At 38.8% G+C, this 26334-nt stretch overlaps 1 long non-coding RNA gene across 2 annotated transcripts in view; it reads right to left on the bottom strand.

Annotated features, from left to right (window-relative positions):
- Positions 1–433: 433 nt before the first annotated feature.
- Positions 434–26334, bottom strand: part of LOC103658861 — an 85469-nt gene continuing 59568 nt past the window's right edge. Inside the window, exons 3-4 of one of the 2 annotated variants that reach the window (XR_567302.2) lie at positions 13490–13572; positions 434–472 (exon numbers count right to left, since the gene is read on the bottom strand). This is a non-coding gene — a long non-coding RNA (uncharacterized LOC103658861). Of the gene's footprint in view, positions 473–9240; positions 9617–13489; positions 13573–26334 lie in introns of those variants that run through there. The other variant, XR_005838577.1, reaches the window with a different exon arrangement.

Here is a 26334-nt window from a genome sequence, read left to right as displayed (position 1 = left end):
GAAAAGCAGACTGGGTCCGTTTTAGTTCTTCAGGTGTGTGTTTGAGAAATGCATTGTTAAAAAGAAATACTTCTCCGGCCCTCATTTTGCCTGGCCTAGGGTAAGACTTCCTGTGTTCTCTATATAATCAATTAATTACAGTAAATGATTTCATGATAAGTAAATGATTTGGACTTTCAGTTCTTGGTTTAGTAAAGTCATTGAAATAAGTTAGTTTAACCCACCATCAGGTTTATTTGTGACTTGAGGTTTTGTGAGCTTTTAACATTTTTAATTCGTTTTGATGGAGCACCTGGGTGGTTCAGTTGGTTCAGCGATGGACTCTTGGTTTTGGCTCAGGTCATGATCTCAGGGTCATGAGATCAAACCCTGTGTGGGGCTCCTCCACACTCAGCAGACGTCTGCTTAGGATTCTCTCTTTCCCTCTTCTTCTGCTCCTCTCCCTGATCATGGTCTTTCTCTCTTTCTCTCTCTAAAAATAAATAAATAAAATTTATCAAGATAAAATTTTTAATTCATTTTTAATAGGAAACAGATGCTTAGAGTATTAAATTCAAAAGATCCCAAAGAGAATATGGTGCAAGTTCCCTCCCACCCCAGGCTCCCTAACTTCCCTAACACCTTCCCTGATCCAACTGCGTGTACCAGCTGCTTCGATATCATTTCAGAGGTATTATATGTAAAGCAAATATAAACATGTGGGTTTTTTAATATCTCTTTGAGCTCTTTGTATCAATACATATTGAGTTTGTTTTAGAAGCTGCATAGTGTTCCATCAGATGGATAAAACAATTTATAATCCATAGCATAGTGATAAATATTACAGATGACATTTCAATGAATATTATTGGAGCGTGTATCTTTGCACACATGTGAAATTGTATGTATAGCTTAATTACATAAAGGAATTGCTAGGTCAAAGGTTATATACACTTTTATCTTAATGGATATAAACCACTTTGCATAGACGTTATACCGATTTATCCTACTACCAAAATAAGTGTGCTGGAACTGTCATATTTCTCATCACAGAGTGTATCACCAAAACTGATCTTGGCCAAATTTACAGGTTAAAATATATTCCTACATATTATGAAATATGGGGGAATCCTTATGTTTTTTCAAGACAGCCATTTGGAAAGCCTTTTTGAATGTGAAAATTATCTTTAGAACATTTGAGCTCAGTTTGATGCCTGAGATCATCTGAAGTGGTTTAATACCCATGGAAAAAGACATTTTTGAATTTTATATGTGGGGAATTCGTTCATGAGGGATCTGAAGTATAAGCCAAAAAGAGGAAAGGGGAATTTGAAGCCTTTCTCCCCTTCCTTTTTTTCCAGCCAAACCCTCTCTCCCATGAATTATCTTTGCTTAGTGCTCCCCCACCTCTTCCACATTTAATAAAGGGACATACAGTTTACACCCTCTTTTTCCCTGAGTGTTGTTACTCAAAGTATCGTGACTGGATAAAACAGAATGTCTGGAAATTCCACTAAGAGATAGGACATTTATGTTTGTCTTTTAACCAGATTACCAGATCATCCTCTATGCTAATTCTCCTTTGGAGCTGAGTTTTTATTTATTCCCTTCTTTGCCTTCTTAGGAAAGAGACCTATTCTCTGAGTCTGTGGAGCTGACTTAAATGCTCACTTTTCTGAAGCAGAGCACAAATTAATGTAATCTTTTATTATATGCTAGTCACTGTCATTGTGGTTAAGTACCACATAGCGCAGATGCAGCATTTTTTAAAGACACACGCAAACACACACACAAACACACAGGCACCATGATTTCTCTTTGATGAATATGGCAAGCTGTTCATTTTTTCACAGCTGTAAAGAAGGCAGTCAATTGTAATAAGTAAAATGAAAGTACCCATTTCCTCTTCTTGATTGAAAAGAGAGAGCAAAATTAAGTTAAAGCTGAAACTTGACTAGGATTCTTATTCCTGGCCATATATTTCTATTTGAGCAACATTTTAAAAATTGTATTTGGCTGTCCTAAAAATGAAATACAAAATTGGACACAATGGGGAATCTCATTGACATAGTATTGCAAATCAATATTGAAATATTAACTTAGTCATAACAGAGTCTAAATGAAGATTTATGCGAAAACCGAAACATAAAATTAAAAAGTAAAAGAAGTCAACCAAAGTTTCAGTAGGTTTTCAGCCCAGGTATCCCTTGATAGAAGCAAAGCCAGTCGCAAAATCTTTATTACAGTTGCTAAAGAAATCAATTCATTACACGTAACCTGAATGATCCGTTGTGAGTGCTGTAGTTTCAGTTCTGCCTTTGATTAAAAGTATATGTGTGCTAGGTGGTAAGTATATGCTGATGAAGTATACTATTCCACTCGGCTCCATTAGGTATATTTATGTCCTGTACATAAGAAAACGGACAAGGACTTTTGGGGGAACTGTTAGGTCAAAGGTGAAAGCAAAAGGAAAATTTCAGTTATAAAACAAGCAAAACTTCCAATATAGACATAGGAAAAAAAAAAAAAAAGCATCCAAAGCACTAACCAAAAATGTGTTGGCAAGATTTCTGTAAGGAAAGTAGGGATGCTAGAAAAATGGAAGAAACTAAACTGCCAAGGACAATGGGCAAACGGAGATGTTGATGATGTGGGTTGAAATGTTAGGTCCATAAATAGAGGGTGTTCTAAGAAGAAAAGGACATTTTAAAAATAATACTAACAGCTCATCAAGAAGAGCCTATACTTTGAAACTCTTTTTAGCTAGGGAATGACCTCTCAGTTCTAAAGCAGAGGTTCTTAAAATGTGGTCCCAGATCAACTTCATTGGCATCGCTTCCAGAAACTTGTTAAAAATTGCAAAATGGTCCCACCCCAGATCCATGAATTTGGGTTGAGGCCCAGAAATGTGCATTTTACGGTGATTCTGATGCAAGTTCTTCTGACCCCCACTGTTCTGTAGAATGAAGCCATTGTCTTGGGGCTTCAGAAAGCACCTGTCAGGGGACGCCTGGGTGGCTCAGTTGGTTAAGCATCTGCCTTTGGCTTAGGTCATGATCTTGGGGTTCTGGGATCGAGTCCTGCATTGGGCTCCTTGCTCAGCGGGGAGCCTGTTTCTCCCTCTCCCCATGCCCCTCCCCCTACTTCTGCTTTCTTTCTCTCTCTCTCAAATAAATAAATAAAATCTTAAAAAAAAAAAAAACCACCAAAAAGAACGTGTCAGAATCAGAATGCCTCAGATAAGCCCTCTCCGCTTCCCCAAAACTCCATCCCCATGACCTGGTGGTTTAGGAGTGTCTTTTTACGTGGAGCAGGAGGAAAGAAGTAGAAGAACACTCCCCATTCTGTGGCATATCTTTAAAAAAGCACACTTCATAAATTAATTCTGGTTTCTCACTGTTCCAGAAATCTGTTCTTCTTTTTATTGATTATTCTAATGGGGTGAAGAGGGTTTTTTCCTGCTATTTGAAAAGGATTTTAACTATTCCTGTTTTCTTTCCCTTATATCAGTTTGAGGCAAAGACCATATGGAATGCAAAGGAAATCTTGGAAGATAGGTGTTTCTGGATGGCAAAGCATTTTGGAAGTTTAACCCTGCTCATATGCCATAGAGACCACTGTGGTTTTTCTATCGTCAAGCTATGTAATTATCACAATAGTTAATATTGATTGGGCATTTGGGGAGGCCAAGTATTATGTTGAGAAAAATCTCATTTAACCTATATGTCTATGAGGTAGATACTATTATCATTCTCATTTTATAACCGTAACAAACAGGTTAAGTAACTTGTCCAAGATCATCCAGTTAATACGTAAGTGGTAGAGAGGACGTAGCTGGTTCTGATGTCGGATCTCATGCTGTTCATCTCCACAGTTCCTATTTCTCTATGCCTTTTACTTGGCTCCAGAAAGTCCGCCAGGACTTTTCTTCTATTCTTGATAGCTTCCACCACCCGTTGCTCTGGGGTTTTGTTCACAACCAGCATCCACAAAGAAGTGAGACACCATCTAAATAATCTTTCCTCCCTACCCATCCTTCTTCTTACAGAGAAAATATGTAGTGCATGTAGTTGTAAGGGTTTCATTGCCCTCACGATGGGAAACCAGATATTTTAACCTAACGTGGGAAAGGTAGCATCCTTCAAAATATATATGTATAAAACTAAGGTCTTCTAATTATGTTGTATCACGCCTGACTTCCTTATCATGCAGAAAGCTGAGTCTAAGGGAGTTTCTCTGGCTTCTGTAGGTTTTGAAAAAAGGCAGAGGGGAGTGGGAAGACAGGACCAGAAATATAAGTGGGCTTTTCCTAATGTGGCTTGTTCTCGTACCTTCCTCATCAGCCTGATCTTCAACATCACCACCAATGCCTTCCTTCCTCAACCCCCTCATCCAGCTGGATCCCAATTTCTATCCATTGCATCTTCTAAATAACCCCGTATTTGGTCACCTCTTTCTGCTTCCATGGCTGCTGTCTTGAACATCACCTGATGAAGTTTTTTTAGATTATCAACTGAAGGCAATAGAAATAAACAGAAAATATTTAAGGCAAGGATGTGGCATAATCAGATATGAATTATGTTATAGAGCCATCATTCAGACAGATGTGCAGAGGATAGATTGGCAGACCAGAGGCAAGGAGATAAATGAGTTAGGCATGAATGAAATAAAAAGCACGAGAGCACTGAATATGGTACCAAGCAAATGATGGAAACTTACATATTGGTTTCTGTTTCTGTCAGTCCTTCAGGGGGAAAAAAGGTTTCTTTATAGCAAATTACAAATACATTTAACATTCATTCAATAAATACTTACTGAGTACTTACCACGTGAGAGACATGATGTTGGGCTATGGCAGTACAACAGTAAAGAAAACAAAATGCAAACGTGCTTTGTGTTGCTAGCCACCATTACACCTTTACATGAATGAATGCTCTGAGAAAATATTTTACTAAAGGGATGAAGACAAAAGTATTCACACATAGGTAGTTGAATTGAGGATAAAGACACCGTACCAAGAGAGAAGTAATGAAGACAAACTTCCCCTCCCTCATCATCTTAACTAGGTCTTCCCCCAGACAGAAAGAAAACAACTGGCCTTTGGATACCAGTAAATAGAAACGTGTTCAAATTTTTTCGATGAGCTGTCATCCAGCATAGCATGAGCTCCAGAATGACTAGGATATAGACCAGTTAAATCTGAATTTGAAAAAGAGAAAAGACCCTTAGCTCTATAGAAATGTAGAAGGAAGCCCAGGTAAAAGCCTTTTCACCTCCAGGAAGGTCACGAGGTCATCATGCTTGGGGATGGACAGGTATTCAAAGGAAAGCCAAGGATTACGGTGGATGAAGGATTGTAGACAAATAACAACCGTGGCTAGGGTGCAGTGAACAGAGCACTGGGTTTGGAGGCATTGAACCTAAATTTGATTCCCTGCTTTGCCCCGCATAAGCTGGATGGTTTTGAGTACACAAGGCAATCCCTCCGAACCTGTTTTCTCATTTTTTAAATGGACACAGTCAGACCTATTTTAATTACACTACCAGTATGAAAGGCAGGATTAGAATAAGATACTAATAAAATGCTATACAGCATAAAATTTTCTTGGTTTTATCTTATCTCATTACCCTGTAAAGTAAGTGACTTCAAATTCTTTTTTTAAAAGAGGAAGCATATAGACATAGGGATAGAGAGATAAATACACAATGTACAGAAAGAAAATTATTACTCACCACCATGTGAGTGCCTAAAAATAGGGACTTTGTCTTAATCAGCTTTTTAATCCAAGAATCTAGCACCTAATCAATTGTCATTAAATGTTGGTTGGATGAATGAATGAATGAATCTCCAAAAAAGAAGTGTTAATAATTTTTATAGAGCTGACTTGTGAGAAAGTATTAATGGGCTTCCATACCTTTCTGGGGATGGAAATAATAGAGTCATAGAATTCACTTTACCTATTTTGTGTTATTTAAATTGGTCTGGACTATAGCTTAATTTTAACTTGTAGATTTTTTAGTTTCTTGCTACTCAAAGTGTACTTCTAGAACCGTACCAGTCTGCAAACTGTTTGTTACTGGTCTATAACAATATAAATACAGATAAAGAGAATAAGCATTTAGAAATTTTTGTAGCAACTTGACAGTGTAATTTTACATCTATTGAATCTTCTAAAGAGTTGGCTTGCGTTTTTTGTGTCTTTTAAACTCATTTTTCTATTAATTCTATTGTATGTTACAAAAATATTGGTATATGACAGATTGTGGTGGCAGGGGGCTTTGGGAGGGAATAATCCTTCACTACTGGCCTGGCTTATTGCCCTAGTGCTGTCATTAATCTCTCAGAAACTATCAATGGCGGGATGCCTGGATGGTTCAGTCAGAAGAGCACACGACTCTTGATCTTGAGGTCATGAATTCAAGACCCATGTTGGGTGTAGAGATTACTTAAATAAAAACTTAAAAAAAATGATCACTGGTAATACTCAAGGTATCATATCCATGGACACCCTTAGACTTTTTATTATTTCTGTAAAGTAAAATTGGTTTCAGAGGCGATAAACAGGTCCCAGTTTAGGTAACTACCATGGCGCTTACTGAAGAACGGAGTCAAGGAGAAGGCCCGGGAGAGCCAAGATTTTACCCCAGTTCATCCATCTACTAATGGCATGACCTTGGGTGAGGAACAACTCTTAAGTTCTTCCTCTTAGTACGAGGAATTTCCTATTGGTAGAGAGATCATTATTTCTATATTAAAGGATTTGGAAGCATAAATGGCTCCACAAAGGTCGCTTAGCGCAGGATCTGGCACACAGGAGGAACTCACTAATTTTGGGCATTGGTATAGTTGTTTTGGCAGATGCTCAGGAAGGGGCTGGGGTCAATGGGCTCTGATGGCAGCAAATAGCATAGATTCGGGTAGACAGTTTAGGTTCAGGTGGTTGTGACCTTGGCTGCTAATGTAGGTTGACGCTGCCTGGCTTTCATGGACTTACATATCACCTGGGCATCTTATTGAAGTGTAGAATTTGTTAGATCTGGGGTCTGTGAGTCTGCACTTCTAACCAACTGGGCATAGATTCTGCTAGTCCACAGACAATACAAGGCCCTAGCGCGAGGTTCCAGCCGTGGCAGGTAAAAACCACCTGGAGGGAGGGCTAGCACAGATTTCCAAGGGGCAGGAGGGTTGCCTGATTTCTGGTCTTGGGTGTGGCCTGAAAACGTGCATCTCTACCCAGTTCCATCAGCATTATGATGCTGTAGCTAACGCTTTAGGATCCTTGAGAACCGTTGCCCAGGGTATGAGGCAGAAATCTTGACTTCTTCATTGACCTTAAATAAATCACCTGACTTTCCACAGTTTTCTATAAAATGAGGACAAACTGAATGATTTTTAAGTTTCCTTCTAGTTCTAAAATCTATCCATTCTTTCTGGCGGTTGTCTCAAATACACATTGGTAATTGTAGAAATCCACATAAATACATTTTTATTAGTAGTGTTTCCTTTATTCACAAATGACTGATAACGACACGGATACACCTAGGAAGGAACTCATACCAGCAACCTTATTTGCCCTAATGGGATGTGGTAAGGCAGTTTGGGGCTGATCTGGTTTTTGTTTTTTTTTTTCTTTTTTTTAATAGAACCATTGTTTTCATAGCCTAGAAGTCTCAATCCTTCTGCTTGTTGTCCTCATGAGCAGCCCAACAAAGAGCTCTTCTTTTTTGACTTAGAATATTCTAGACTGATCTTAATATTATCATTGAATGGCCAGAAACTATAGTGAGCACTTGATGTGGATTGTCTTAGTCCTCACAACTACCACATGGATTAGTTATTAATCCCATTTTTCTAATTAGAAAACTAAGGCTTAGAGATTTTAAGTTCCCCAAGTTCACACAAGTGTTAGTGAGGAGCTAAAATTCCAAGCCAGAGAGCTGGCAGAACCCACACTCCTAACCTCTGAGCTCTAATGATATAGAACAGAACAGAATAAAAAAAAAATAGAAGAAGAAGAAGGGAAGAAGAGGCTGTTGGATGTGTTCAGGGTTACTTACCCTGTTTTTTCCAAGTTTGAAAGATTCCAAGCACAAAAGAGCACATATGTATGATTTCATATATATGTGTGTAAGTTCATGAACATTCTAAACTAATCTCTGGTGACAAATCAGAGGAGTGATTAGCTCTGTGGAAGTATGGACTGGGTAGGAGCAGGATGGAATTTTCTAGGGTCATGAAAATACTGATCTGGGTAGTGGTCACAAGGTAGTATATTTAAGCCAAAATTCATTGAGCTGAACATCCCAGGTTTGTGCATTTTACTGCATGTTAATTCTACCTCAATAAAAAAGGTACCTATGAGCAAAATGCATACATATACATGTATTCATACTCATATGACTATATTTTCTAATTTATATGCAACCACATATTAGTGATTGCTCACTTAGTTTCTATAGGTCAGTCAGAATGAGTGCCCCATTTCACCAACAGATTAAGTCATGTAGAGAGGAGACTCTCTAGCATACGACTGATTTTCTAGTTCTCAATACTCTTCATAACTTTATATTAATTACAGAGAAAATGCACACTTTTATGCTTTTGGCCAGACATATTTGTCAAAAGGCAAAATTAGGTATAAAACGTCTGGCCCCAAGCCATGAATGACATTCTTCTCACCAGCACGTGAATTTATATAGTACATTCAGGAAAATTCTAAAGGGGTAGTTGTTTTCAGCGAACTGCTTTATTTGCTAATATTTGGTTCACCGGTACTTTTCCGATCTTGGCTTGTGATGCTGTGTCCCCTCATTTCTTTGTAAGATAATGGAAGATAATTCCCTGAGAATCCCATTTGCTACGTCCATCCATTCGCGAGGTCACTTAATTTAGTGTCCTCATTAAGTACCACTCTAAAGTTTAATAATTTTGCTGGCACCATGCTCTCCCATTCCTCCCCCCAATGTATTTTGTGTAATTTATTCTTGTTACAACTCATCCCCCTTCATCTGCCTATAAACTGCAGTCATGATATTTCATGATATTGCTGGTACCATATAATTTACAAACGGCCTCACATACCTAAAGGTCTGTTTAGAAAGAAAAAATAAATTGTTGCAGAGAAAGCTCAGGGAAACAAGTGGAATCAGGAAGTTTCATCAGAGACAGCTCAAAGAAAGAGATTTTTATAGCGGTAGTTGCTTATTCTTAGACAAGGAGCAGACACTTGCGGGGGGGGGGAGATAAAGCAAGCAGCAATTTTGTGTTCCTAATTAAATTGTTTGCCACCAGTGGCAAAACAAATTCTGCCACTATTAAACAGGCAACATCGAGGTAAGTGGCGTTGGCATACTAAAAATATTTCAGTGCAAAGATTAATACGAACTATTCTCAGGGAAAGGACTGCAAAGCTGAAAACAAACAAACACAAAAATAAATGCATCCCTCTGAAATACTTTTTGTGCATGAAGGGTCTGCCTTGAATGTTGAAATGAACAAAAGCCGAGAATCCATAGGAGGCAACATTTCTAACTTGTCACATTGTACCCAGGTGTCAGGGAGATGCTGAATAGTCGGTAATTCTCCAGGCTACAGAACGGGAATGGCGGTCTCTCCCCACGCCTTGATGTACAGTTCCTATTAAATATAACAGGAGTTACAAACCGTGAGAGAGAAAACCAGATCTGTCTCCTCTACCGCATTAGAATTGAGAAGTAAATTCTCTCTTCTCACTGCATGGGGTTTCATTGAAAATAACGGCATTATGTCTAAATGTACTGGAAAAACAGATTTCTTCATTAACTGCAGGGCCCTCCTTTTCCTTTTCTGTTTTGAATGAGTGCAATACTAGTGTTATTTTAAAATATTTTTAAAATTATAATTCTTATAGAAAGTGTTAGAACTGTTGCACGTCTATCACAGCATTGAGAGAAAGTATTTCGCTGGTAAAGATGTCGTTCTTTGAGCCATGTTTGTCTACGCCTGTCCTAACTGAGAAATAATGACCAAATAATGCCGAAGTTCAAGTGGTATTTAGAGATTTCCATTTTAAGGCACATTAAGATGCTTTAGGAGTTCAGTAATTCTCCATACCACCCTTCCCACCCACCTTGAAACTGCACAGTCAAGTGGGGGGAAAATGTGGTTCCCTGTAAGGGTTTACTTCCTGATGCTGCTACCTGATTTCAGTTTCCAGAGAAGTGGTTAGCCAAAAAACAAACAAAAATCAAATAGACAAACAAAAACCCTTCATATTAACATAGGAACCCCTTGGTGTTTCAAGCTGAAACTCATGACGGGATCTTACATTCTCTCAAATCTGATAGCATTTTTCTTTAATATAAGAGATAAGATGGGGCTGAGAAATGTGATTGGTCTCTGCGGGCAGAAACGGGATTGGGGATCAGCTCCTCTTAGGAGCACATTAGGAGCCTGTAAAACTTTAGAAAAGTTGATGTGATTGATGGTTAGTACATTTTAGGAGATTTCTCTTTAAAACAGTTTCATACTATTCTTTGATAAGGCACTTCGTTTGCCATCTCAGGATGCTGAGGAGGGAGGGCTGGTATTTTTTCCTCACTGAGTAAATGACATCACACAAGTGGCATACACAATAGCAGATAGAAATCCCAGAGCCATAGGCATTGCTGGGATTTGGGAAAAGAAGGCGGGGGGGGGGGGGAACCTGAGCAAAGCTCCCTCTGCTTGGATGGCTTTCCTTCTCTGGGTATTTGTTATCTGTGTATTTGTCTTTAAAGAAAGACCTTATCCGTCTTTGAGATTCTGGAAATTAATGTAAGGTTGCTTTTTTCTTTGCATGAGAAATGTGATTGTAAATACTACTTCTCTGTGCATTCATGAAATGCTGATATTAAGAAAATATATCATGATCCACGAAAATCTAGACACTGATTTTGGTGTGTTAGCTGTTACTCATATAAAATGATAGGTTCATAAAGGCGTGCACAGATAATTCTATGTATGACTTAATAAACAGTCCAGTGTATGTGCTATTGAAAGACATAGTACTTAAGAAATACAATATATTCCAGTTTTCCTGAGGAAATTAGGGAGTGTGTTTAATTAATGCTGAAATGCACTAGAATTCCTATGGAAGTACTTATGACGTCCACATGAATACCAAATGAGTTCATTATGATCTGTGGTATCACGGTGCACAGCAGATGAATTAATAATGCTGGGACACTCAAAATGAAGTGTTACCAAGTGTTTTGGTATAACAAATATGGTTAAATATTATGTGATTAAAGTTATTATAAGCTAAGTCTCCATCAGAAGAAAGCAAAATTCCAGCTCTATTGCAGGGAGTTAAGAGTGGAACCAAACCGTTGTTTCTAAGCCTTGCGATTCTTAACTTTGAGCAGTCCCTTAGAGTCTTTCTCCAAATCTGTAATCATTTAAATTATCTTGGTTCCAAGGGGCAGAGGAGGTGGGTGGGGGCGGATGGAGTGATGGGGTGGGGGTGGGAAGGAGGTTGGTGGGAGGAGCAACTAATATACCTCGAGAATACAGCAAAATCGGAAGTATATATATATATATATATATATATATGATTTCCCACAGTTTGCATATTAGGAAATGGAGTTTCAGTTTAATTATTCTCTTCTAATGACAAGCGTACCACAATAATTATTTAATATGTATTTCAGGACAGTGAAGCAATGATAAACAAGGACAGTTTCTTCAGTTTTGTAGCTCAAGTCCTACTTTTATGTGTCAGACGTTCCATAACAATTTCTAAAATAAATTATTTTTAATAACGTACCCCAACTGTGTTTGTGTAAATTATTGCCCCCACATTCTGTTGTAGGAGAGCTGGACCCTACATCTGCATTGTATTATTTATGCACTTTGATGTAATACATTGTAACAATTCATATCTATTATAGATTTAGTAAGACATGAAGGCATAAGTGGATTTAATCAGACATGTAATTATTTTTATGCCTCCAACGCAAAAATATGCGTAAATGAATTTATGGTTATTTGGCAATCAGTGGAAATGGTTTTTATAAATGTTGAAACAGCTGCTGGCAAATATATTTGCAAAAGAAGGAAAACGGCACTTATCTTCTGGTCGGGTAAATGATAAAGGAATTATTGTTAGCCGTAGGCAGTATCCTAGCTGTTAAATATTTGCTTTATCTTCCTTAATATTACATAAACATACATTTGGCATAAGAAAGCCTTTATTTCTTTCCTTCTGTGATAATGGAGCACATTTTCTCAAAGGAGGATTTTTAGAACACATCTGTATCCTAAAAATCTCTTTTTTCCCTAAGTCTGAGCAGTTTCTGTCATGCTGTTTAACTTTTACCTTCCCATTTATTCTGTTATTTGTGGTATCATTCCAGTTCTTGAGATAGAATACTCTCATTTAAAATAATGGGCCGTGATAATGCACACACTTCTGTCAAATATGTTGATTTTGGTGTCTATTAGGATTTCTCACTGTTGCTTCTACAATGGCTTTAAGACATTTGTAAAACTTTTCTGCCACAGAGAGTAAAATGCAATCCTTGTACTACCTGGTTATGATTATTTCCTTGTGTTGAAGCATCTAATAAATTACATATCAGTAAATGTAGATCTTGGACAAATAGCCCGAGAAAATCTAATTTTCTTGAAGTGCATCTTTTTTCATTCTTTCAAGTTTTCAGTTTAAATTTAATGCCTTTGACTGGTGAAAAATTAATAGCACCAGCACCTGAAATTTTCTCTATAACCTGTGGCAGAGAAAAAAGCTAGACCCTCTCTAATGTGTCAATTATGACCCAGATAGATTACCATATGAGGAATCATTTCATTTTTTCTTGGATCAAATATAAAACAGCTATAATATATTTAAGTTGTACTGAAGCCGGCAACGCTAGAGACACTCCCGCACACAGTGTGAAGGCAGGCAACATAAATAAAGCTGTCACTCTCTCTACAAGGTGAGCTCGTATTTGAGCGTGCATCTGGGTTTTATGCATATGATGATTTCTAATACTAACCATTTGGGTGATACTCAGATAATAACACACCACTGACTTAAAAGTCACTTGCATCCGACTTTTGTAAATCATGGGGTTCTCTTTCATTCAGGTATGTTGTTTCAATGATCAGTAGCATTTCCAATAAATTATACACTGACCAGTTGGAAGAGCTTCTGCCTGTTATTGGAACAAACTCTGTGCAAACCTCATCTGTCAGATGCTGCACGCCCAGCCCTGGGCCCCTTGCATAGCTGAGCTTCTTGACAAACGACAGAGTGCCCTCTGTTGATGGAAAAAGGAATGTGCGGTGGAGGACGCAACCAGCTTTGCGATCAGAAGTCGCAAAGCTGCAATTAGCCGGTACCCATCTGTGATTAAAAATCACATTTTAAACTCTAAAAATATTTATTTAATGGGCATTGATAGAGTGTAGACTACTGCAAATTCAGAGGCAATTGTAGGATTATATGTATTTACACATGTACACGTTAATTATTCAGTTTCTACGTACCTGGAGATGCTAGGTAAGATGACTTTTTACTCTGTGTAGACACAGATTCACCTACACACGCATGTATTTCCATTCAAATGTTTCTGAAACCAAATTGAAAACTTGGCATGAACAATGATCTCAATGCCCAGGATCTATAATTTAAATAATTTTTAAATGATAAACTGTACCAACAACTCAACTGAACATGGAGATTTCTAATTCCCTCAAGCTGAAGGGGTGGGGTTGGGGGTGCCGAAGGGGGGGGGGGGACAGAAAGCAAAACCGCTGAGAAGCAGCCTTTAGCTCCAGTGCTGTCTCTGCAGGGCGAGGAAAAAATGGATAGCCTGGTTTGCTGTTGCTACTTTTAAACCAAGCCCTTATAAAACAGTAAATTTTATTATAATTTTAAAGCAGTAATTCACTGATGGGCATTCACCACTTCTCTATTTCCATTTACTATGTATTGGATTGGGGAGGGGGGCGGGAAGAAAATCTCAAGGAGGTGGCATCTTTACATTTTAAGACCATTTCATACATTAATCAGTTTAAAAGCAAACCTTAAAAATACTAATATGCACCAAAATACTTGCAGGTAACATTTTAAATTGTGTGATTGTCTTGACTGTTTTGGAGAAATACACTCTATTTTCTCTTGCATGTTTCAGATGTCTTCTGAGAGGTTGAATTTGGGGGATCTGCATGTATTTTAATTCTCCTCTAGCTGCTCTTAAACCTGAGTATCTTCAACCACAAAATTAACCTAATGTACTAATTTTTTTTTAAAGATTTTATTTATTTATTTGACAGAGACAGACAGCCAGCGAGAGAGGGAACACAAGCAGGGGGAGTGGGAGAGGAAGAAGCAGGCTCCTGGCAGAGGAGCCTGATGTGGGGCTCGATCCCACAACGCTGGGATCACGCCCTGAGCCGAAAGGCAGACGCTTAACGACTGCGCCACCCAGGCGCCCCCTAACCTAATGTACTAATTTGATTGCAGTCTTCAATTCTGTTATTACAAAGGGAGAGTTTTCTTTCGTCTTTAAGATTCCATTTGCAAATGTGAAGTGAAATTGAGAGTTAATAAATTAATCTCTACGCCATTGCCAAGAAACAGTGTTACCAAGAAAAGGAGGGGGGAATGTCAAATTGAATTTTCCAGATATGTTATAGATATTGATGAAATTGACCAGATTAATAGCTCAGTATTCTTTTTCATTTTCTTTGCAGAAACTCTAAGAGTTTCTTTTTTAAAGTAGTTTGCTGATTCTTGACTTTTATCTGTTTGAAATAGATATCTTTATCTATTTGAAATAACTTTGTTAATGTGAATTCAAATACCATTCATAGGATTTGTTTGTATGAGAAGTGTGCTGAGGAAATAATTTCAAATATGAGTTGGAATTCTCAGCTGTTGTTAATGGTCTGACAAAATGAGGCTAGTGATGCCTCAGAGGTTGTTAATACATACCGTCCAAATAGCTAGATGAAGACTAAAAAATTCAGTTGGTTGGCATGCCTGACTTGTCAGCTCACTGGAGCTTATGTATTAGGGGGGGAATTGCAAACAGAGGAGAATGAGATCCTGTTGTATGACAAGATTGAAAGCACTGGAGTTTTGTTTTGTTTTTAATTCTCAAATGTTTTATCAATACTCCCTAAATATGCTATCCTGTGTATAACCATCCTAGCTCTCATACTTTGATGTCGTATTTTTCAGCTTTTTTTCCCCTTGAAACAGTCTTTTTTTTTTGTCAAGAATATAATTATCTTCTATTTATTCTTTCTTTCAAACAGTAGAATTACACTTAAGCAGCGACAGAAAACAGAACCCACATGTGGTGAACGCTTGATTTTTTCCATTGCTTAACAACTGAAAAACAATATACTTATCAAAAATGCAGCTATGTCAGAAATGAAAATGAAATTCCAAAAATTGTTTGCTCTGCCTTCACCACTGTAACTGCAGCTTGAACCTAGAATAAATTTACACCTAAAGGAAAAACAAGTTTAAAAGTTAGAAAGGAGCTAAATTCAAGTTATAATTGGCTTTTACATTAATAAAGAGTATTTCACTTTTTAAAGTTTTCTCCTTTCCCCAAGTAATTTTGTTATTTACATGAATTGAATGGTAAAATAGCCGCATGGCGCTGTGCAGTATTTTATAAAGCGATTCTGTTGAAGAGGTGCTAAATATTTTAGTAACAGCCCACCAGAGGGCAGTCAGCTTTTAGTCTAGCAGATCTGAAAGAGAGAAATTTATTGCTATAGTTGAATTTTAAATAAAATATCTAGCTAAATTGTATTATTTTTTGCATCTAAGAGTGGAACAAAATAAAAGTCATGACTCAAGATTGAGAAGCATAACTAAGGTTTCAATCATTTTGAGTTAAAACCACCCAATGACTAATAACTCTAACTTTTGCCCATCTATACACCCTCACACTCAATTTTTCCATTGTGATATTTATGTTTGGTTATAAAGTAAGATTTATTTTTATTTAAGATGTCTTGGGACATTAATATTTTATAATCAATAGAGACTTTGGCACAAGCTCTTACAGAGAGAGACAAGGAGAATGAGACCATTTTCTAGCTTACGTGTGTCTCTATATTCCTATTCCAAATCAGTCTACTGTGGTTTTAATGGTGGAACAGTGTGCTGAATAATATATATTGTACAAATGATACAGAGGAAATTTTGAAACAAATGAGTGGAGTTTGGAGAATCCATGGTTCATTCCCTCATGCAGATGCCATGGGTGTGGGCATTCAGTGTCCTTTAATCATCTCAATAGGTGGAGATAATATTCATTTAGAAGAGGATTTTAAGAATACTGAGATTCTTGCACATGCTGTTTGTTTAACATAATGAAGAGCCATTGAGGTTTGGACAGGATTTTGTCATTGTTGTTGTTAGTATTATTTGTAAAACTGGTTGTCATAGCTCTAAGCCCTGGAAACAAAATGTTCCTTCTAAAGCCTGCAAAAGAGACAATGAGTAATAGCCCCTGATGAGAGCTCAGGTGCTTTCAGATGCTCACTCATTTGCTTTTCTGTAATAATCCTGCAAGGAAATGAGGCCCAGGTTAAATGAGTTGGCTAAGATAACAGAACTGAGACTTAACATCCTGTCATCTGTGTCTACACTAACTTGCCTTCAAACTTAGAAACCGAGGAAGAGGCTAGAATTGTTGGGTATCCTTTCCCCCCCCCCCCCCGAGGGCTGTTGATTTATTTTTTTTTTGTTTTTTTTATCAAAATGGAAACCATTTTTATTTCTGATAAAAATCACCTTGGGTGAGGGGAGGGGGAAATAGTTAAAGGGGATCAAGAGTATGCTATGTTTATAAGAAATAACGATCCTCACCATCACAGAGATTAACACTGCTAGCATAGGGTGTCAGTGCTTTACTGAGTGACCCTAGGCATTAATGTCCCCGGGCTACTATTTTCTTAGTAAAATGAGGATAAAGCACCTACCTCACAGGGCTGTTAGAGAGTCTTGAATATGATGGCATATGGAAAGCGCCTGGCAAATAGTAAGTTTTCAATAAATGTGGGAAGGAAATGCCCCCTTAATTGATTGGGGACCTCAAAGTCAAAAGGAGAGAAAATAGTCTATCCTACATTGTCATAAAAGGCAAACACTCCCTTTAGATGCTAGACTTCTAAATAAGTAAATAAGTAAATAAATAAATAAATAAATAAATGCAAGCCTTTTGGATGTAAGGACTGAGAATTCCAAATTATGTTCTCCTTATCTTGATCCACACATATAAAGGAAATCTGAAATGATCCTCTTCTTGAATATATTTGCATAGGAATTTTTAGGTGAAGCAAATTTAAAAGACTAAGCAAAAATTTCTTGGAGAGACTTTTTGCCACTGAATTCAATAAAGCCTCGGGACAAGAGTTATGGAAGAGGGCAAAGTAAACTATAAATCTCTTTTCTATCATTCCTCTTCTTAGATAATCTCTTAGAGTATCGATAAATACTGTATTATGAAGATTTGAAGTACGTGCTCAAGACTCATGCTCCATCCCCTGTGCTTGGGAACTGTTTCATTGTAGCCAATACCAAGATGCTAATTCCAAGTCAGTTTTTTAAAAATGATTTCTGCTTCAGGGGTGCCTGGGTGGCACAGCAGTTAAGCGTCTGCCTTCGGCTCAGGGCGTGATCCCGGCGTTGTGGGATCGAGCCCCACATCAGTCTCCTCTGCTATGAGCCTGCTTCTTCCTCTCCCGCTCCCCCTGCTTGTGTTCCCTCTCTCGCTGGCTGTCTCTATCTCTGTTGAATAAATAAATAAAATCTTTAAAAAAAAAATAAAAATGATTTCTGCTTCAAATGGAGGGCTCCACCATAAGTTGACCGAGCTCAGTGAATGTCAGAGCTTGAGAGTTGAGTGATGACTTCCCAGGCACACTGTTGTCAGGTTGAGCCAGAAGTTTTAGCTAAAACATGAGCACCATGCTTCTGAGCATTCATGCTGTGGAAATGCTCTGTTGTGCATAGGGTTCTTCATCATCTGCGGTTGCTGAGCAGTAAGACCAGGAAGGCTGTGGGCCACTCCCTCTCAAAGACCAAAGGTGCTGATGAGAATTTGCCCAAATTGTACAGAGTGACAGATATCACCAGAGTTTGTGGTCTGAGGCTTGGCCATGAATACCAATGACCAATTATGCGATGGACTGTCTCCATTTATTCATAGGAGAGATCCCTGCACCAACACCCAAAGTGGCTCTTATTCGATACTCATCCTTTGGGATTTTTAAAAAATGAATTTAGCATTGAGCGCTCTCTGAATGCATCTCTGACAGCTGCCAGTCTCAGTGAGGGACCTGATCAATAGAATGAATCTTCGGAGTGAAGATGTTAATCCCTTTGAGCCTAGATATCTCTTGAGTTCTCATAGGCCTTATCTCATGCACTTTTCACAAGAATCCTTATAATCTGGCATTTTGTCAATGAGGTAGTTGAGGTACAAGTTAAGAAATTGGTCTCAAAGTTAGCTCATATGGTATCCTAACTCAGAGTGACAGAGCTGATGCTCAGATCCAGTTCTTTCGACACTGAACTTGGTACCTTACAATGATCCTGGAGCTGCATCCCCCTCAAGATTCCCTTAAAGCTATCAATTAATGCAGGTCCTTGTAGGGCCTTAGGTAAGGCAAGGAACTTCCATATTAAGAGCCTGCTGGTTTCCTCCACTGGGAATCATCAGAGGTATGAAAACGCACATCAAAACTGGCAGTTATAACTCTTATTTTTACTGCTTGTACTTCAGAAAGTGATAAGTGTCAGTTGAGCTACTGGCATTTAGGGCTGGAAAAAAAAATCCTGAAGTAATCCAATGGACCACATCCTATTTTTGTCAATACTGCAACCTCCGGACTTAAATAGGAAATGTCCAGAAGGCCCCAGTGTTACATTCAAGAACTGCATCCAGTTATTAATCTATTAAGCAAAACTGTTGGTCTAACTACCTCTGAGTAAAAGCCACAGGAAAGATGGCTAGGTGGTTTTCCACCTAGGTCCCGAGGTTGCTCTGTGGAAGTGCTTCCTCTTGTCATCTTTCAGCATTTACATTTTATTCTGTCTTTAGAGAGCTAGCTAATTTTCCTGTGCTTAGATTTCAAGTTTCTAGAGCTCAATGGCTGTCTCTCTTTAAGGTATAATGAAGCAAAGTTGGTCTCACAGAGTATCAATCAGGATAAGCTAAGCTATAATACAATAACAGACAACCCCCAAATCGCAATTACTTCACATCACAAAGGTTAATTGCTTACTCATAGAACACGTCCATCTCCAATTGACTGGGAATTTTGCTTCATGTTGTTCTCATGCTGGGACCTTGTTGACAGATAAGCCACTATCTGGAACATTCTGGATGCTGTCTGAAGGGAAGCAAACTCTGCAGGGAGTCACACCAGCACTACTCTAGTCTGGAAGTGATGTGCTACTTCTTACATCTCTTTTGTAAGAACAAGTAACATGGCTTTATCCTGCCCTCCCACAAAAGGGCCCGGAAGTACAGTCCCAGCAGAGCAGAAAGCTAGAAATAGTAGCTCCTACTCACTGCTGGTGATACACAGCTGCTGTTCGTGGTTTGGAAAGGAAAAAAACAAGTTTCTTTTCAAGATTTTCTGTTCTTCTGACTCGTCTTTTGCATGCTCCTGCTTACGTGAGAACCATTTTAAATATTATAAAATGTGTATGTTAAAGGACATTTGGGAAACAGGAACACAGATTTTGAGATGTTGATGTTCTACCCTCCATTCATAGCCTAGTGTCCAACGTTCATTCTTTGATCCATGTATGTGACCGTGTAGAGGGTCATTGAACCGCAGGTAGACAACAGTGGGCAAGCTCACGGCAGTCATGTCATCACCCATGGAGGTGGCCGTGTGTGGGCGACGTAATCCCGCAGGCCACCACTACAGCGTGACAGGAAGTGTGAGGTGCTAGACACATAGAGGAAGGCCACTTAAGGAAAACTTCGTGGAGGATGTCGCATCTGCGCTGTGGCAGCGAAGAGGACTAATACCTTTGGCACATTTCCTTTCAGGCTTTTCTTCCTAAGCCTGGTTTGTTATTTTTGCACAATTGTAAGAACACTTTTAGCCAAGTTTGTATATTGCTTGGAAGTGAGGTAATGATGGTATATCAACTCAATAGAATATGCAGCTATCCAAGGGACAATTAGGAAATTGAAAGATAATATAGGAAATGTTATACAATGTTACGTGAAAACATTGGTTTAAAATTGCAACTTTCTTATTAAAATAAATGAATTAGATCTAGAGGACAGCATAAAAACTGGAGATAACGAGACTTCTGGGTGGGATTGTGGGTAAAGTTGTATTTTGATGAATTTGTGTTGATGATGATGTTTGATCATATTGTTTGCTTTAACGTTAGACTATAAGGTGATACATGTACCACACACACAATATAGTCCTGTAAGTGTGTTCTCTGTCCCTGCCAGAGAAGAATCCAGAATCTATTTAGCTTAGGTATTTTTGTACTTTCACCTTTGTGCCACAATTTCTGCATCTGTTAAGTGAATGTTTTTCTGTGCATCATCTAGGATACAGGATTAGGATTTGAAACAAGGTTATAAATATCTTTTAAATGCTGATGGCTACAAATTTATAAATTTGGCTCTAGATGCATGTATATTCAACCTTTTACTCTGCATCTCTACTTTAATGTCTGATAAAAATTTGGAGCTCAACAAGTCCCAAACTGGACTCCTGGTTTCCACTCCTCTGCATAAACCTGCTCTACCTGCAGCCTTCCCCGTCTTGGTTGGGGCCAACTCTGTCCTTCCATCTGCTCAGGCAAAACCCTTGAATCCTTGACTCTTCTCCCTCAAAACCCTCATCCACTAGGTTAAGAAATCCTGTTGTCTCTACTTTCAAAGACATAATCTGACCACCTTTTCCCCCTTGCCCTGCTGTGCAGGCCACAAGCACCATCTCTTGTGGACTAGATACTGAAATAACTTCTAATAAATCTCACGGCATCTGTCTTTGCCCCTCTGTAGGCTATTCTCAGCTTTGCAACCAAAGTCTTTGATAAATCTAAGTTATGTGATGTCAAGCTTCTGCCCAAAGCCCTCCAATGGCTCCCATGAAAGCCAGAATCCTTACAGTGATTCTAAATCACCCTCCTGTACCTTTCTGGATTCTTCTAGTCTTCCCTTCACTCACTCTTTCTCAGCCACAGTGGTCTCCTTTCTGTTTCTCGAACAAGCCAGCATAATTCTGCCTTAGAATATTGGCTTTAGCTCTTCCCTCCTTCTGGAACCCTTTCCCCCCTAAACATCTCCTTGACTAAGTCCATGCCATTGTCAAGTCTTTCCTCAAACCCCACCCCAGTGAGGGCTATACTGAGGACTTTTTTTATACTGCACTCTGTACTTCCTCCCTGCTCCCAACCCCTTATCACTTAACATATCGAATCTAACACAGTACATAATTCACATGTAATATTTCCTGTTTATTGTCTGTGGACATATACACTTCTGTAGGGTGGGGAATCTCTGTTTTATTCATGAATCATCTCAAGCATGTAGAGCACATAGTAGCTGTTCGATAAGTGCTGTCAATCAATGAATTAAGGAGTAGAGAGAATCTACGCATTTTCTGCAAAACTAACCATCGGCAAATCTTCAAATGGAGATACTGAAACAGAGATTTAGCTTAAAAATTTTTTTCTAAAGGTGAAGCCAGAAAAGCTAAGCAAAAAACACTAGGTCTTTAGATTGCTACCTTTTAACTCAGAGAAATCCATATTACAACAATGTGTTTCTTCCAATAAGATGACAACATATGAACAAAATTCATACATGTGGAATTTTATGGTGTGAATACAAAAAACCTACGAGCTTGTGTTTTTACTTCTCAGTGTTTTATTGCCTTAGCCAGGATGTCAACTAACTATATAAATTTCAACATTAAGAGGTACAAATTAACTCACTAAAATATCTGTCAGAGCTTTCTGCATTAATCAAATTTGATGTATTGTAACCTACAGGGGAAAAATATTTGTGACAGAAACTCAAAAATAATTGAATAAGCATAATATTAAAAAGCATGCACTTGAGTTATTGTGCTTAAATGAAGAGAAAAAGAGCAGGAATGTGAAGTTCCTGTTGTACTTCGACACCGCTGTTTATTATTAATTTCCTACCCGTTGTGGAGAAATTTCCAACCTATTGTGTCCTACTTAAGAAAGACTTTAATCTAATTAGACACACTCAAGTTATATTTAAATATGTTTCGGGGTGCCTGGGTGGCTCAGTCAGTTAAGCATCTGCCTTCGGGTCAGCTCATGATCCCAGCGTCCTGGGATCGAGCCCCATGTCAGCCTCCTAGCTCAGCAGGGAGCCCGCCTCTCCCTCTGCCTCTGCCTCTTCCCTCTGCTGTGCTCTCTCTCTCTCTCAAATAAATAAAATATTTTTTAAAATTAAAAAAAGAAAACCTGGCACAAAAGATTTTAAGGAGTTTTGCAGTGCATTATGAATGAAATTCTCCTTTGGCATTCTCTCAAGAACCTTCAGAAAATATTTTAGTTGCTTTCCATTTTACCTACCTATTTATTTACTTGCTTGTTTTACCATTGTATCGTTGAGTGTGACTACCTACACTGAACCATAGGGTGCCTCAGCTTGATGTAGGTTTTATCTGTGTATCATTCTATTCAGAAATTCAGACCCAGAGAGAAAAATCAAAATCCTTGGGCACCTGGAAAGGTGTCAAAAGCTTTAGTTAATTGGTCAGTTACTTTTTATTTTATAATAAATTATCTGGAAACTTTGTGGCTTCAACCCACGCTTATTATTTGCCATGAGTCTACGAGTTGGGTGGGAATTTCTTCCAGTCTGGGTTGGCTTGGCTTGGCCTAGTTCAAATAATAGCAGAATTCCCAACAGCCTCTGCTTGAGCTCTCTGTGCTCTTGTCCCATTGGCCAAACCGAGTCACCTGGCCAAGCCCAGAGTTAGTATGGAAGGTAAAATCCACCTCTTGATGGGAACTGCTGCAAATTCTTTTCAAAGGGGCTTGGATAGAGAGAGGGGAGTGATTTGTGACCATTCATGCAATCTGCCATTTTCAGTGAAAGAACATGGTAGTAGGGCAATGTAAGCTTATTAAAAGGTCTTGATACTTAATACTTAACTGCTATAAATTAAAAACTAGTTAACTAAAGGCTAGAAATGAGGTTTGGGGAGGTACGGAATGGAGAAGGTGGGGATTTTTTTCCTTTGTATCTGTATTTTATATCACTGTGGTAACAAACACCTGTTACCTTTATGATTTGTGAGATGGACTCTAGTAAAGTGTATCTATTAGTTCTCTAGTGCTTCTGTAATAAATCACAGATTTAGTGACATATAAAGCAAAACACATTCATTCTCTTAGAATTTCGGAGGTCAGAAGCCTAAATGAGTAGGTAGGACTCTGTTCTTTCTGGAAGTCCTGGGGGGAGTCCATTTGCTTGCCTTTTCTAGCTTCTAGAAGCTATCCACATTCCTCAGCTCATGACCCCATTTCACTCGGACCTCTGCCTCAGTCTCCTCTCCTTTTCTGACTCTGACCCTCCTGCCTCACTCTGATAAGAACCTGTGATTACATGGGGTCCATCAGATAAGCCAGGACAACCTCCCCATCACAAGATCCTTAATTTAATCACAACCCTAAAGTAACATAATCACATGTTCGGAGTTTAGGAAGTGGGTGTCTTTGGGGAGCCATACTTCAACCTGCCACAATGTGTTTATTAAATTAACTGATTGATTTTAAAGCCCCTCAGGGAATCTGATATTCAACCAGGTTAAGAAACCCTTGTCCCAGGTGTTGCTCTTCTTCTCAGGGTGTCCACAGTATTAAGACCTATCTTCTCAGAAAATCATCCCACAATCTCTATATGGTCAGGCCTAAATGTCCATATATTACCACGTGAACCTCAATGAAGCCGCATACTTAGATACAATAACGTTTCAGTTTGGTATTTATGTGGTTTTTGTTTTTCCACTAAGGGATTCATTGTGCTGTTTTTCTAGAATAACTGGACTTAACTGAGCTTGACCTCATGAAGGAGATCCCAGACCATATCTGTGGCTAACCCAGCACTAGACATACAGAGACTTGGCAAAGAGAACTAACCCTCACATTTGGTACACTATCATTGAGCAGTGCTGCCATTCTCTTCTGACTGATCAGTACAGTCAAAAGTAGGTTTTCCCACAAATAGTTGGTGGCACTCTTGTATGTTTACTGAATACATGGCAGCATCCAAATCTTTTGCATGGAGGAGTCTCAAGGTAGTACATTCCGGTAAAGTGGACATGGAGACTTAAATAGAATAAACATAAGCACTCTTGGCTCCAGAAATAAGTTGATTGCCTTCAAATTCCATTTTTCTGTTTGCTCATTGTCATAAGCACGGCTGGGAAAGACTCAAACCACTATGGGAGTGCCAGCCTCTTAAGTGGAAGCCAAGAGTATCAATGTCCATCTCCTGGAGAAAGTACAAAATTTAAGACTGAGAAGGGGAATTTTTCTGGTCTGTGATTCACAATATTTTAATTGAAAAAATTACACAGATTAAGTATTCGCACCTTTAACTGTGAAGAAAATCAAGTTTAGGACTAGCATGTAGTGCCACAGACTTTAAACAGAACTTCATATTGATGCTCCCGGGAGGGTCTTCATTGTGTCCTGTCATTGTATGTCTTAGACGTCCAACATTGGCAATGTAACCAATGATCAGGGAGGGTAGACCAGATCCATGCGCACCTTGGTCTTGGACTTCCCAGCCTCCAGAACTGTGAGAAATAAATACTTGTTATTTAAGCCACTGAGTGTATAGTTTATTACAGCAGCCCAAGCAGACTAAGATAGTCCCTATAGTCCTTAGAAGTTTTGCTCTACGTGGTCACTCTGCCTGGAATGCCCTCTCTCTGATCTATGTGGAGCTGGCTCTTTCTTGATATCCAGATCTCTGCTTGACTGTAACCTCCTGAGAAAGGCCTTCACTAATATCATCCATTCTAGAGGAACCGTCAAGACACACTCTAATTTTCCCTAATTTAACAATCTTCGTATTACTTGGTACTTGCTGATATTTTCCTTTTTTCAGACTTATGTGTCTATTTTTTTTGCCTTTCATACCCAATTATAATGTAAATTGAAGATAGCAAGGAGAGAATTTGTATATTTGGTTTACTACGATGTCTCCAATGCCTAGAAAAATGCTCAGAGCATAGCGAACACTCGAAAAATATTTTTCATATTAATGAAGAAAGCCAGAACCTCACACCACCATCCAAGGTAGCCAGCTATTGCTTCCTTTTTCCAACTTTAGAACACATGTTTTAAAGGTGTACATTATCTGAAGTCTTAAGGATTTATTTCAATAATCCATGGGATTCTAAAGTAGCAAGCAATATCTTTTCTTTAACCATATATTTACTCTGAACTAGATTTCTCAGGACTGCATAATTCAGATCTTTTCAAGATTTGAATTACAGCCTGAATTTGAGTCACCCGTCTTATTTCTGCCTACTCAGCCTCTAATACTGCCTAAAAGAAACGGCTTGACTGGTTCAGTTGAATATGGAGTGGAATTGCCATACTAGAGTTCACAGCCTGTAGGCAGAGATTGCCAAGACCAAAGCTAGAGCTGGCCCAGCTGGGGCCGTAGTTCCTCGCAACAAGGAGGAGCTGAGAGCCATCTCAGTAAGACAGTGTTGGAGAGCACTTTTTTTTTGGATTTGAGCTGGTGTTAGGTGATTTGGGGGAGGGGAGGGCTCAAGGAAGTTGGGCTTTGTGGGGGGGATTGGATGCTCTCTGGAAGTGGAGGTAATTCTATGATTGGGTATCTTTTTTTTTTATTTAAGATTTTTTTTATTCATTTGACAGAGATAGAGATAGCCAGCGAGAGAGGGAACACAAGCAGGGGGAGTGGGAGAGGAAGAAGTAGGTTCCTAGCAGAGGAGCCTGACGTAGGGCTCGAACCCAGAATGCCGGGATCACGCCCTGAGCCGAAGGCAGACGCTTAACGACTGAGCCACCCAGGCGCCCCCTATGATTGGGTATGTTAAATCATACCTAGGATAAGGGAAGACTAGAATGAGGTTAAGGCTGTAATTGTTATAGAAGCAGCAGTGACTCGTATTAACTGGGAAAGGGGACATGTGGCATTTTGTGTTTCACATTGTGACCTCATTTTCATCTGTGCTTAGATAAGATTATGGAATTTATTTTTGTTTTCTGGGTTTTGTGTGTGTGTGTGTGTGTGTGGTTTTTTGGTGTCACTTTATCACAATCAAAGAGTGACCCTATCAGGTTTTAAAGT

This window comes from Ursus maritimus, unplaced genomic scaffold (assembly GCF_017311325.1).
Source record: "Ursus maritimus isolate PB19 unplaced genomic scaffold, ASM1731132v1 scaffold_3, whole genome shotgun sequence".
NCBI classification, from domain to species: Eukaryota; Metazoa; Chordata; class Mammalia; order Carnivora; family Ursidae; genus Ursus; species Ursus maritimus.
Note: the sequence above shows the minus strand (reverse complement) of the source record. Positions and strands in the feature narration are given on the sequence as shown.